Raw genomic sequence first — 14,448 nt, forward strand, 5'->3', positions numbered from 1 at the left:
AAAAGAGGAGTGGTTGAGGAGAAAGTGGAAAGATAAATCCCACTTAGATCACTTTTTTTAAGTGTAGAGAAATTAAATAAAAAGAATTTATTTTATTTCCTTTTTTCATCAAAAGAGATATTTAAGTGGGATTTTTATTTAATTAAAAGGAAGCAAGTTCTTTTTAATTAAATAGAAGATATTTAATTAAATTAAAAGAGAGGTTTTTCTCTTAATTAATTAAATGTGGATGAACTGTTTAATTAAAAGAGAGGTTTTCTTTTAATTAAATGGGGATTTTATTTTATTTAATTAAAAGAGAAGATTTTCTTTTAATTAAATAAGACTTGGAATAAGATGATCAATCTTAGAAATGAAATAAATCGAATTTGATCAAGGAAATTGATTTGAATTGATTTAATAAAATATTACAAACCATTGATTCAAAAAATTTGATAAATTGATAAATTGAATAATGGGGGCCCATAGTCTAGGCGACCATTTTTGGGTGCATACATTTGCCCCTCTTTGACTAATGTGTGATCGATTCGGGAACACATGTAGTCAAAGAAAGAAATTGAAGTGTGAGGTCAATTTGGGATCACAAAACAACCCAGATGTGTGGTCGACTCGGGAACACATCAGGACAAAGAATACAAATAAATTTTAACTTGAAAAAGTCGAGGATAAAATTGATAAAACTGAATCAAGGATTGAAATTGATAATTACTGCCCCCTCGTGATCGAAATCGAAATGAGATAGAGGAGAAACAACAAATTGATAAATTTGATCAAATCAAACAAAAGATAAGGTTCTTGATGTAAGATGAAAGATATAAGAATCATAGAACCAAGGTAGATCATCAAGAATGAAATATTATGCCCCAAAGGTGATTTAGAAGAAAAGAAGTGGGGAAAAAGAAAATGGAAGATAGAAGTTTGAAAGATATGGAAAGAAAAAGAAATAAGAAAAGAAAATGCTCCAAAAATCAATCAACTGTTTAAGATAGAAATTTCGATTGAGATCACGAAAGAAAATAAGGAAATGAAGATCAAAATGTGACCACAATTGATTAAATGTCCACAATAAAGGTGAAAGGAGAACCCTCTCAAACTCATAATGCAGCCTAAAAATGAAAACTAACATGAAGTCTAATAATGCAAGCTACATGAAATGCAATGGTGTACTTGCAAAAGAGCAATTGTAACATAGGATTTTGTGTTCATCATTCATTAGAGAATGTAAAAGAACTTATTTTCATTAGAGAATGTGCTATACCTGTGAAAATCTTTTGAACATACACATGACGATAATTTTAGGGAATTCTTTTGAGACGTCACATATGCTTGTATCATGCAAGGTTGCTTTGTCCCTTGCTTGATTGTTTGAAGACTACTCCATGTGTCACTATCTTGCTTGGAAAGAAATTGTTTTTGAACATCAAACTTGTTATGCTATCAACTATTGTCAAACTTTTTCAACCAAGTCAAAACATCAAATGCAAACATTTTCTTGTGTTGCTTGCTAAGAGGAGTCTCATCATTTGACTTTTTTTTTTTTCATATGTCTCTAGTTCTTGAACATTCTTAAAGTGACTCTTTGGTCTTGGTGCTCTTGGTCTTTCTATCTTCATGGTCTATGTCCACTTGATAGTTATCTTTTTGCTGAAATGGTTGCCTTAATTTCTTGACTAAACTCTTGGGTTAGAGAGTTGTTCACTTGTCACCCTGCTTGCTCTATCTATTTGGCTATTTGGGCATCTTGCCTAGATATTGACTTGAGTCATTCATGTCGTAAGTTTCTTGGACATATTGTTTGACAAGTCACTTTAATCTCTCTCTACTATCTTAGCAAGTGAACACTCTACCTCTCTAGTTTGGACATCAAGTTATCTTGTGTCACCCTATTAGCTTCCTCTAGTCTCCTTCATGCTTGATTATCTATCTACCACTATGGAATTCAAAGCTTGTGCTACCAAACCTCAACCGAATCTAGATGATCATGATATCCTCCATGTCACTAAAGAGTTTCAACATCTATATGCACAATACAAAGAACTAGAAGAGACAAATGATCTTTCTTACCTTCATCTCTCTAAGCGCATGATAGAAATGAAGTCTAAACTTGAGAAAAGGTTAGAGGAGAAGATTGCATCATTACATGAATCTTCCTTAAGGTCTTTACATGCATGTGAGTCACCTTCTTTGAGGTCATCCTCTTGTTCTAGTTCTACATTCTCTACTTCAAGACATCAAATGTCTTCATCTTCTAGATCTAAAGACCTCTTTAGAGAACAAGCAAGTGATACCTCCTTTGAGCCTATGCTAAAATTTCATGATGGACCTATCTTTGACCAAGCTAATAATGAAGACATGGATGCATTCCATTCACTTGGGAAACAAAAAAAGGACTCTAGACATACTTCTAATAGAACTTTTGCTCCCTTGGAAGATTCTTATGATGACACTTTGCAAAAACTTCTTGGCACCAAGCTCATCATGTTGCCTAATTCTAGCTCCTATGGAAATCCATTCTTAGATACCTATTGTGCCTATCATCAATCTAATGACCATGCTACTTCTAATTGTATAGAGCTGAAACATAAAATCCAAGATCTTATTGATGATGAGATTGTTGATCTTGGAACCTCTAGTGACTCATGTGTTGAGGATACTTTTCTTGAGCAAGATTACATTAATGAACCTATGTCTAGTAGCAGCTCTATTACATCTTCCACTTCTTCCAATACTCGTGCATCTCCCAACACTTCAAAGCTTTCCAAAATGCCTCCATCAAACAAAAAACCTAGTGCTTTCCACATTGAGTATGTGTATCCTCAAGGGCTATCTCTAAAAGAAACTCAAGCGAACCTTCACTTGGCTGCAAACCTTTTCCATGCTACTAATCCTAAACATCCTCAACCTTCATGCACTACTATGCCTAATCCAAGCACTACTCCATTCACTCTTCATTCTCCCTTGTCCTTAGAAGTGGATCCATGTCAAGAGGACTCTCAAAAAGAAAAAGCTATAAATATCAAGAAAGATCAAGATCAAGCACCCTTTCATCTCTTTCATGATTTTTCCCCTCCATATCTTATAACTTGTCCACCTCCTAAGTATGATGAAGATAGCACTTCCATTATCTCCCTTGAGCTTACTGAAAATTATGAGAAAAGTTCTCTTCATATGCTATCCAAAGCTACTTGTCAAGATCGAAGCATCCCCTCATGTTCTACTTCTCCATATCCACTTCAAAATTTTGTTCAAGCTTCAAGTGCTCCTATTAAAAATGTTGCTCCTGTCAAAGCTACTCATGAGTCTATTGATGGCTTTGACCACGTTACTCACTCTAAAGATGTTGATGTCCCTTCCCACTATCCCTTTGCATCTTCTAAATCTATCCTTGGTCCTTATCCATATAAGCTAAAGCATTCAAACCTTCCATCCATATTGGGGCCCTATGTTCCTCCATCTCCTACATTTACTCATAGCTCATTCCCTAGCTCTCCTATAATACCTCAAGATCAACAAAGACATTCATCCTTGGTGACTTTTCACCCATCTATACATCTAAACCAATCATATCATCCTTATTCATCCCCAAATCCCAAGTCCTTTGGAAGTGAGAATAAACATAAGAATCCATTAAAAAAGAAAGATCACTATGTCGCATCTAATCGACATGTGAATGCTAAGAAGGAGAATGCACAAAAGAGATTGCAAAGGTCCATTATTAAAAAAGCTAAATCAAAGAAAATATGGGTTCCTAAACCCATTATTGAAGAAATGTGTTTTGAAGTATCGAAAGGAAAATCTAAAGCTATATGGATTCCCAAGTCTCTTTTAAAAGACTTGAATATTGAAAATACTTCAAAGTTGACATTCAAGCTTCCAAAGGCTTCCATTCCATCTTCTTCCAAAAATCTTCCTAAAAATATTCCAAAGCCTTCCACTCCACTTTTTTCCAAATCTCTTCTACCACCTCATACATCTAAATCTCAAGCTATTTCATCCATGATTCATCCATCATTCCAATACCCTTCAAGGTGTGTGTCAATGTTGATCTTGTACAATATTTCAACTACCCTCATGAAATCCTCTAAAGCTTACACTAACTTTCTATACATGAACTCTTATCCTCCATATATTCTTCCTACTACCATTTCCCTTTCATCACCCTATCAACATCTTTGAGCATACTTTTCTATGGTCTTGGCTTATCATGATTTATCTTTCCTATAGGAGCACTATCAACATTCAAAAAGCTTGAGCTCTTTCTAAAAATTCAAAAGAAGAAAAAAAAGAAAAAAAAGAAAAAAAAAATATTCAAAAAAAGAAAAAATAGAAAAAATGAAAAAAAATGAAAATTTGCCTCGGTGAAAACCACTTCTTGTGGCACCTTGGTAGCAAAAGTAAAGAGAAATAAATGCATCCTATGGTGAAAACTACTTCTTGTGGCACCTTGGATAAGTACCATGATGAAAACCTGGCAAACAGGCATCATGCGTAATTCTTCCATCATCCATCTATCCCCTCTTCTCTCTTTGATCTTGACAATGTTGAGCTATCTTTGCATATTGGCTATCTTATCCACCAGATTTTCTATTGTGATCTCCCATTCACTCATAGCCTCTGTCTTGAGCTTTATTCTTATTGCTCTATCCCATTGCTATACTATCTAGTTGACCCCTTGATCTTGATCATAATAAATGAAACATGGTTCTCATAGGTCTCTTGACATGTCTACTCTTTTGGACTACATGCTTCATGTTATCTCACTTGTTGGCTTCACTGCTAATCCTAAATGCTATCTTGCTCATTTCTTCCATTGCTTATCCAAAACATGCTTCATATGACTATTTCACCTCTTTCCCTAGCTTGGGTACTCTTGAGGAGTCAGTTCTCTAGGATCACTTTCACTTGCTTCACATTCCTTTCTTATGCATCTTTTCTTATCTATCAGCTTGTTTCTCCATCGTGTCCTATACCTTGCTAGACATTGGGAGAAAATGATGTGATCTTGCTCGAGAACTACTAATCTCTAGAACATTCTAAAAAATCCAAAAAATCATATATGATGCTGAAAAAATCCTAAAAATCAGAAAATGTCCTAAAAAAAAAGATCTTCTTAGTGAAAACCTAGCAATAGGCACTTTGATGTATCACCAAAAAATCAAAAATACAAAAATACAAAAAAATTGAAAAAAGTCCTGAAAAAATTTGTCAAGTGGTGAAAACCTGGAAACAGGTGCTACTTGAAACCCTTGCACCTATGTCTATCAATCTCAATCACCTATTTGGCTACACATTTCCTAACTTGGAATTGTTTCCTGTCCTCATCTTGGGGGCACAACTTCTTAGCCTATTGAGGTATTCTTGTGCATTAGGGTTTCTTTGACAACTCACAACATAGTGTTTCTCAACACTTCCCCCACCTTGACATCAAGTGTTTTTCAACACTTTACAGATAGTTTTCCTACGGTCTCCGATGTTGCGATATTTCTCACTATCAGAATCAAGTCTGGAAGAAATGGCCAAGTGACTTACACACACGCACTTTAACACTTAAACGACTGAACTATGCTGACATTTATCTACTTTGTGTGCTGTCTATGATGATTTCTTTGCCATGTATTCCCTCCCTAATAGTCTTTCAAGGATGTCATTGACTAGAAGACTGGGGGCATGGGGCATGTCTTCTTGATTTCTGCTTGTGGGTATACTTTGTTTGTCTATAGTGTTGTAAGCATTTATGTTGGTCCTATTCAACACGTTGACTTACAAATGTATCATCCTTGACTGTTTTGCAAGACCGCATTCAGGGTTTATCCTGGCGCTTATGCCTTGATACAGGTGTAATCTTGCTAAATTAAACTTAAGCAATCTAATTGCGTAGTTATCTTGACTTACATGTCTCTGATGCTTAGATTGGATTTCCACATACCTATCTAATATCGATCATATTCATATCCTCATAGTTATACTAGTGATGGTTGTATGATCTCATGATGTCCCTAATAAATGCTCAATGATGAAATTAAGAGTCTAAATGTTATGCACTTCTTGCTAGTAAACCACTTTGCATATTAGCTTGCATTTTAGGTTCATTTTCTAGCTTAGTCTTGCATTCTTGCATATGGGGAGAGCTCTCTCTTCATCTTTTTGTGGACATATCAGCTAACTCCTTTCATATATTTCTTTACTTTCTTCTTGTTCATGTCTTTTCACCTTCTTAGTCTTTCACTTCATCTCTTTTCTATCTTGTCATCACATATTATAAAGTTTTGACCTCTTAAATAATTTTGACGTCCTAGATTCATTTTCGGGATCAAAATCCAAATTCGAGTTCATCTTGATGGTCAAAATTGTCTTTTAAAATTCTACTTTCTTCTGAGCAGTTAGCTGACCTTTTGAGGTCTAATCTCTGAATCATCACTGGGGCATCTTCATTTCTTCATGTCTTTATCATTTCTATGCTTCATATCTACTTCTAGTCACCTTTTCACATCTAAATCACCTTTCTACTCATTTCAACCTTATTTTTATGCTATATCCTTCAAGGTCAACTCTAGTCAAACTGGGGCATTTTGTCAGTTTCTAATAGTCATTCTTGAGTTCTAATCATCTATCTGTCATATTGGACATTGCTATATTCTAATTTTCTCATTTCTAGCCAATTTTTGCATCCCCTTACCTCATTTCAATTTCGATCCCGAGGGGGCAGAAATACTCTATCACTGCTTAGGAGCATTTGTTTGATCTTCTCACTTGCTCTCACTCTATCTGCTTTTCTATGTGTTAGTATTCTTCTTGAATTCTAACATCATCTCTTCCTAGTGTTCAGTACTACTGCTATCAGGCTGTGCATTTAGGACTTGCTATCTATTTCTGCATTTCACTCTTCGGAATTAGACATCTATATCTATCATCGCCTACTTGGCTTCGATTTTCTTTGACATAATGTGTTCCCAGATCGATCACACATTAGTCAAAGAGGGGCAAATGTAATCACCTAAAAATGGTCATCTAGACTATTAGCCCCCTTTTCAACATTTTGGCTAAATTAATTTAATCACTTACCTAAGCCAAATTGCTAATAATCAATTTATTTGATTATAACCTATAGTTTGACTATGCTATCCTAAGTTCATTATTTGATTAAAAGAACATGTCCCCTTTTAATTAAATAAAAGACCCCATTCTTATAACCCACTTAAAGTGCACACATAAAGTCTTTTTTCTATTTTGCAATTAAAAGAAAAGGCTTTGTGACTTTTGTATTATATGACAAGTCAACTTATATTCTATTGGTTGATTTGTGTGTGCACATGGATCACTCCTATTTTTGAATTCCACCGTTGATCATCCACCATCTTCATCTTGATCTCCACCATCCATACATCTTTAAAAGGGAGAGAGCTTTCCCCCTCAATCAATCCATCTTTTGAACATTGTTATGTTGCAGGTTTTCTAATAGGTTTCTTTGGAGCTTTGTGGAGAACTTCTCATTTCTTGTCTCATTCTCTCATTCCATCACATTAGCATAAGATCATATGGCATTCTTAGCATAGTTGCATTTTAGTTTAACTTTGATTTCTTGCAATAATATCACATAGTTTAAATATTTGGTTTTGTAACAATCTCATACATGTTTTAGCATAGCTGCATTTGACATTCTCATTCTAGCTTAATCTTCATTTGCATTGCATCCTTGAGGAACTCCTTGGGACATTTGCATTCTTGCATCTTGTCTTTGGAACCTCCCATTGCATGGTTTACTAGCAAGAAGAGTATCTCTAAGGCTCATCTGAGAGCCTTCTTATTCTTAAAATATACTCTCTTGCACTCCGTGGATAGGGAGCTCTAAGCCGGCATCTGAACATTCCAATCTCATGGAATCGTTTGGATAGAAGGGTTTAGAGTGGGACACTTTCGAGTGTACACTTACTAGGTAGGACAATTTTAGATAGACTTGCATGAGGAAATGACTATGAGGTGAGTAAATGACATAAACTAGGAAATTAAGTAATTCTAATAGACCTATTTGAATAAATTTTGATAATGTTTGGAAAAAATCTCATGCCAAGATCCTACTAGACCCACGCGAAGAGGTATGTAGAGAGATGCAAGAAAAGGGAACAAAAATCCCCAAATTCTTTTCTTGGATGAAGTTTTGAACCAAACTACACAAGTTAGTGACAAAAGAGAATTTTTACCAAATTTTGCCAAAGTTGATAGTGTTTAGGCACAATTTTGCATGAAAAAGTTCAAACTCCCATGCGAGGAAGTATAGTGTATGGTACAAAGAAATGTAGTCTAGAAGACCCAAAGGTCCTAACTAATGCAAAATTTTACAAAAAACCAAGTGAGGAAAGAACAAGATGACAAGTTTGGACTAGTTTTGTAGAGACTTTGATATTTTTTGATAGGTTTTGGATGAATTATAGACAATGTTTCTAGTTTTTAGATAGGTTTGAAAATTGTTTTTTAGATAGACATTATTTTGGACTAATTTGGTAAGTAGGACAGTTGGTTTTTAGACTTGTTTGTAAAAACAAACAAGAGGACACAAGTAGTAGTTGTAAAAAATCCAACTTAGAAAAAAGAAGCTTGAAGGGATGGGGGAGTCGTGACCTTTTGTTTGGATAGTTTGGACACTTGTTGACTCAAAAAAGACACTCTTTATCCCAATAACTAAACATGGTAGAGGTAATAAAAGCTTTGTCTCACATATTATGTGCATGCGTTCACCTCACATAGTCGTGTCACCCCACTAGAGGGCACACATGTTTTTGGTGTATTCCAAGGACTCAATAACATATATGTTCAAATGTTTCCCTTGAGGTAGGAGCCAGTGTCATATACCACTTTCCAGTGTGTAGGTACATACCTATGGTGAGGATCTATAAGATAGATTCTTCCCCCTCCTTGCACAAAGATTATGCCCCCTTTCATTGGTGAATCAAGTAACAACTAAATACAAAATGTTTAATAGGATTCCATTCACATTAATCCCTAATATCCTCATGAATTAGGTTAAGGCCAACATCCAACATAGACACTTGAAAGTGTACACATTTGACTAGCAATACTGGGGGCAACACCACCTAGTGGAACAAACAAAGTGTCATCTTGATATGCAATATCCAAAATCAAGAGAAAGAAATTAACAATGGCTTTGGAGTTTTTGACTCTACGAAGATTCTTTATTATAGTGAGTTGGAATCATCAGCATTGGTACATGCACACTTGGGTTGTTCCTAGAAGATGGATCACTCTGACAAGCCCTCCAAAGGTTGACTCAGACTTGGCTTGGATTCAAGGGTCCAAGTGTAGGGTAAAACTACAATTTAATTTAATGGTATGTTTATAGATATGATTGAATTAAAAATACCCTAAGAATGTCAATCTGAGATTTGTAAACTCATGAGAGATATAACAATTGTTTGCTCAAGGGATGAAAATAATAAATCAAGAGGTTTATGAAGCAAATTATTGCATGTTAATAAATTCAACTATCTAAATTATCACACATCTAAGATTACTATCACAAATTAATTCTAATATAAACTTTAGATTCTCATTACGACATTTCTACATAATTAAGCACAATTTTTTTATGAATTCTATTGCAAATTTTTGTCCGATTAAGAGTTTATTTGATTAAGAGTTGAAATCTACTTTGATTGTGACAGGAAGTTTAGTGGTGACAAGATATTGTTTACAATAGACTGGCTCTATGTATAGAGTGTGATAGGAAGTATGATAAATAGCAACATGAAGTATTATAAATGGATGGATGCGGTAGGAAGAATGCAACAAAAATTATTCTATAATAGATGAGGGTTTGGTATCTTATGTAGCATAGAGCAAGTTGAACAGATAAGAATTCCACAACCCATTACTTTGTTGGACAATTAAATCCTTGATTAACAACATCAAGCATTGCATAAATCTTACTTAATTAACAAAAATATATGCAATAAGCTTCCTAATAAGTACAAACAATTAATCAATATATAAATGCACACATTTGATTCAATCTAAAATAAACTTCAAACATAGATAACTAATCAATATGTAAAAGAACACAATGTAAAACAACTTGAAATGATCTCACCAAGCTTTTCGAGAGGGGGCCCTTCCTTTGGTCCAAGTGGTGAGCAATATTCTAATGTCAGCTGCTACAAAGACTTCACTTTTGTTAATGCCAAGAATTTTAGAGATAGTTTAAAATAGAGTTTTTTATATATCATATGCATATATCATCTTACAAGCTTATCATTTGTTTATATAGATTCCCATTTTAACTAACTAATAACCAAACTTTTAATGGCCGATGGCCTTTACCCTAAATATGCATAAGCAAAAATTTGGTTTGTCTATTGGCCTCAAGTCTTTAACAAAATATAACTAATCATGAAGTCTCTAACCATGTTGTTCAATATTTACAAAATTTTTTTCTAAAAATGAAATAACAAAACAATGGTTCTCAGCTATTCATTGCTTCATGTGATCGGTCCATGTTCATCCATTATCTATAGTTCTTGTAGCAGAATAAACCAAGATGTATCATTATTTTTGCATTAATCATGCACTCTTCAAGAAATATTTCATACCTTAAAAATTTATTAAATGCATTATACTCTTTAATGATTAATGGAATAATAGGGATTAGGATAGGCTTAAAGGAAGGCAAGAATTTAAAAGGAATGTATAAAAACAAAGCACATTTACACATCCATCATTCCCTCCATCTTAAAGGTTTTGCATGTCCTCATGAAAATGAGTTGATTGGCTAGATCCAATAGGTTTGACATTTAGTATCTCTATATTCTCTTCAACTGCAGTCATATCAGTGGCTTCCTTGTCTTTAGAAATAATTTCCTCCAATTGCAATTGTAGCTGCTGATTGGATTGTTGGAGTTGAGTAACAATCTTCCATTATGTGTATTAGAGAGAAGTGGCATGCCCTATTCTATTTTAGGAACTCCATGAGCTCCACCCATTCCTATAGCAATTAGGTTGAACTCATTCCAAACTGTAAAAGTGACAGGGAGTGTATTACCATTGGGATTAATCATTGCAAGAGCATATTCATGAAGAGGATGCTCAATTTTTGTATCTTGGTAAATAACCATATTAGTATTGGTGGTTGGATGTTCCTTCATTATGGCCTCATCTTGTTGAGTATTTTCCCCATGAGAAGTAGGGCATACCTCTTTGGTTGTTATTTAAGCATCTTCCCATAATGTTTCAATCTTAGGATTCTCTAGTTGATTTTCTATAGCACCCTCATCTTTAGTAATTTGAATATTCATATTACAATATGGAGTCTCTTCTCCACTCTCTTCGCCAATTCCTTCACTGAATTGAGTAACATTCTCATGGTGTTCCATTTCTTCTTTGTCTCTTTGTTCATGTGCCTCCTCTTCTTCTAAAATTAGATCCTCACTAGTAAAGTCCTCTTTTTGTTGCTGATGTTTTTTGTTCCTACATTGTTGTCTTCTCAATCTTCTTAAAATTTGGGAATTCTTTGTCTAAGGTTTTCTTGTACCCAAAATTTCCATATCACATATAGACCCCACTATTTCAGCTAATCCTTGCAACCTATTAGGGGTATGCTGCTTTAGATGAGTAATCATAGGATGTGGGCTAGGATTTTGGTTTTCATTTCCTATTCTCTTTTTAGAAAATTTAGGTTTTAAGGCTTTTCATTTCTATAGGCCTAGAGATTGCAAATGTCATTTCCTAGAAGGACCAAATTTGAGGGTATTATCAGTGGTAGGAAGTTGAGGGTCTTTTATATTGATTTGGTTAACAAATGCATCCCATTCTAGAATAGGTAGAGCCAAATGGAGGTTATGGTCAATAATTAGCTTAATTAACCCATGGTGGGCCAAAGAATCAACCTGACCCCAATTATACTAGTCATAGGACCACTTCAGGGAGTAGAATAGGTAATATGGAAGATTAACAAGAACACCATAGCATAAATGTAACATGAGGAAAAAATGGTGGGCAAATACATACTTGTAGCATCCTTTTTAGGTGGTGTAATTGATTAGGAATTTAGCAACAACATCCCATGGTGTTGGTAAATATTTGTGCATTACTCCTTGCCCTTAGACATTCCCAACCAACTCACCCCATTGAAGGAACTTCTTTTTATGGGGCTTCAAATATGTAACCCTTGATGATGAATTTGGAAAGAAATGGTCACCAATTTGGGGTAGGTCGGTGACCTTTGCAATAGTCTACAAATTCATAGGAAATTGTAGTCCTTAGACTATAGCATTAGCTCCCTGAAATCCCATAGCCAACTTTGTAGCTATGGTAGCATCAAACCCACATGTACATTCAAACAACTTCATCATCTAGAATGAGAAAAAAAATTTAGTGCTTCCTCATCAACATTTAACTTATCCAATGAGTTTGGTTCAAAATGAAGATGTTTACCCCCATAGTGACAAGTGATAGAGTTCAAGCAAGTTTATTATAGTAGGAAACAAGTAGGAAAGCAATAAAAAATGACAGGAAGTGCAAATAGTTTTAGCAACATAAAATAGAATAAATGCAGACAATACCATCAAAAGTAGTAATAATGGCAAGGTGATCTCAATTAATGTTAGGGCAAAGGAATCATTGTAAGAAATGACCTAGCACAAAACCCACAAATGATAATAATGGAAAGGGGATCATGATTAATATCATGACCCAAAAGGACTCATGAGAATACTTGGAAAGAATGACCTGGCACATAACCCCCCCACCCGCCGCCCCCTCCCCCCCCCACCTTAAGTGGCTGATCTATCCTAGTCATGCCAAGTAATCATCAAAAGAAATAAAATACATGAAATAAAGCATAAGGTAAGAAGATACTTCCTGATGTGTTGACAGTGAGGAAGGTAGATCTGAAGATGTCATCAAATCCAAGAAGATCACCCATCAAGGAAAGGAGAGTGCCACCAACCCCAAGGAAAGAGACAATAAGTATGTGAGAGGAGTAAATAATTACCCGCAACAACAAAATTTGAAGATGAATGATCATCAAAGATGAAAATATTGATTAGAAACACATGGCATGCATGTTAGTGTAGTCCACTTAAAAAATTAGAGTGACAGGAAGGCCACAAGCAAGGGATGTCAAGAGAAGGGCGATAGGAACAAAGAGACCTCCTATCACATTCATTAGATTTTATTGCTGGAGGTTTTTTTGTTTTTTTTTTTGTTTATTTACGTATGATACTAGACCATCGAGAAGTCAATTTTCAATCAAGTGCCACTTGGAAGCACTGGAAAACTAGTTTTCACTACTAGAGAGTCTGACAACTACGAGTTGCTGGATCAACTAGTTTTCAACAAGTAGTTGGCCAACAATGCTAGAGATTAGTTTTCATTGTTGGATTTTTTTTTGTTTTTTTTTAATTATATATATATAGTTATATGGATATAATATTTTGAAGGAGACCAAAGGGAACCATGGTAAGTTCCTTTGTGATATCAAAAATGAAAGCTTCCCTAGAAAGAGGCTTCTTGTAGAGCTTCAGTCTCTGACCATTAATGAGGATCTTATGACATTTAGAGTCCAAAGTGCAGAGTTGAACTACACCATTTCCATATACATGATCAACTTTGTAAGGTCCAAGTCATCATGTATGAAACTTTCCTTTGAAATCTTGGAATCATGAATCATATAGAAGTGTCAAATCCCTAAGCTAGAAAGAACACTGGTGAATGTATTTTTCATGCCACAGTTCTCATTGATTTTGAATAATTTAGTATGAAGAAGTTCTTCTTGAGGTAACTCATCAAGGGAGTACATTCCTTTTGAGCATCAGAGAGACTCAATCCAAGTTGAAGGGTAGTTCAAAGAGTCTTAGTCTCAAACTCAATAGGAAGTATGACCTTCTTACCATAAACCATTTCACAAGGGGTCAGACTAGTGGTGGTCTTCCACATGGTGTGATAGGCCCACATAGCTTTAAGAAGCTGTGTGGCCCAATCATGCTTATAAAGTACAATAGTTTCAGTAAGAATGTTCTCCAGTTCTCGATTAGTTACTTCAACTTGGTCATTGGCTTGAGGATGATAAGGTGACAATTTTCTATTGAAAATTTCATATTCTTTGATTAATGTAGCAATGAGGTCTAAAGTGAATTGGGGTCCTTGATCAGTAGTAATCTCACAGGGAACACCAAAGCAAGTAAGTATTTTAGAATATAGGAATGCAACAAATTTGGTATCTCGAGCATGCTTAAGCACAACCACCTCAACCCATTTTGTGACATAATCTATACAAAAAAGAATATATTCCTTGTTTTTAGAAGGTGGGTTAATAGGTCCAATGAAATTGAGACCCCATTTTTCAAAAGGTTCAATAGAGAGCTAAGGATGAAGTGGCATTTCATCAGATCATGTAGGAAGACCCATGCACTGGCACTGGTCACAATGTTGAACATAATG

This window comes from Cupressus sempervirens, chromosome 5 (assembly GCF_028749045.1).
Source record: "Cupressus sempervirens isolate cs-2001-9-10 chromosome 5, ASM2874904v1, whole genome shotgun sequence".
In the NCBI taxonomy this organism is placed as follows: Eukaryota; Viridiplantae; Streptophyta; class Pinopsida; order Cupressales; family Cupressaceae; genus Cupressus; species Cupressus sempervirens.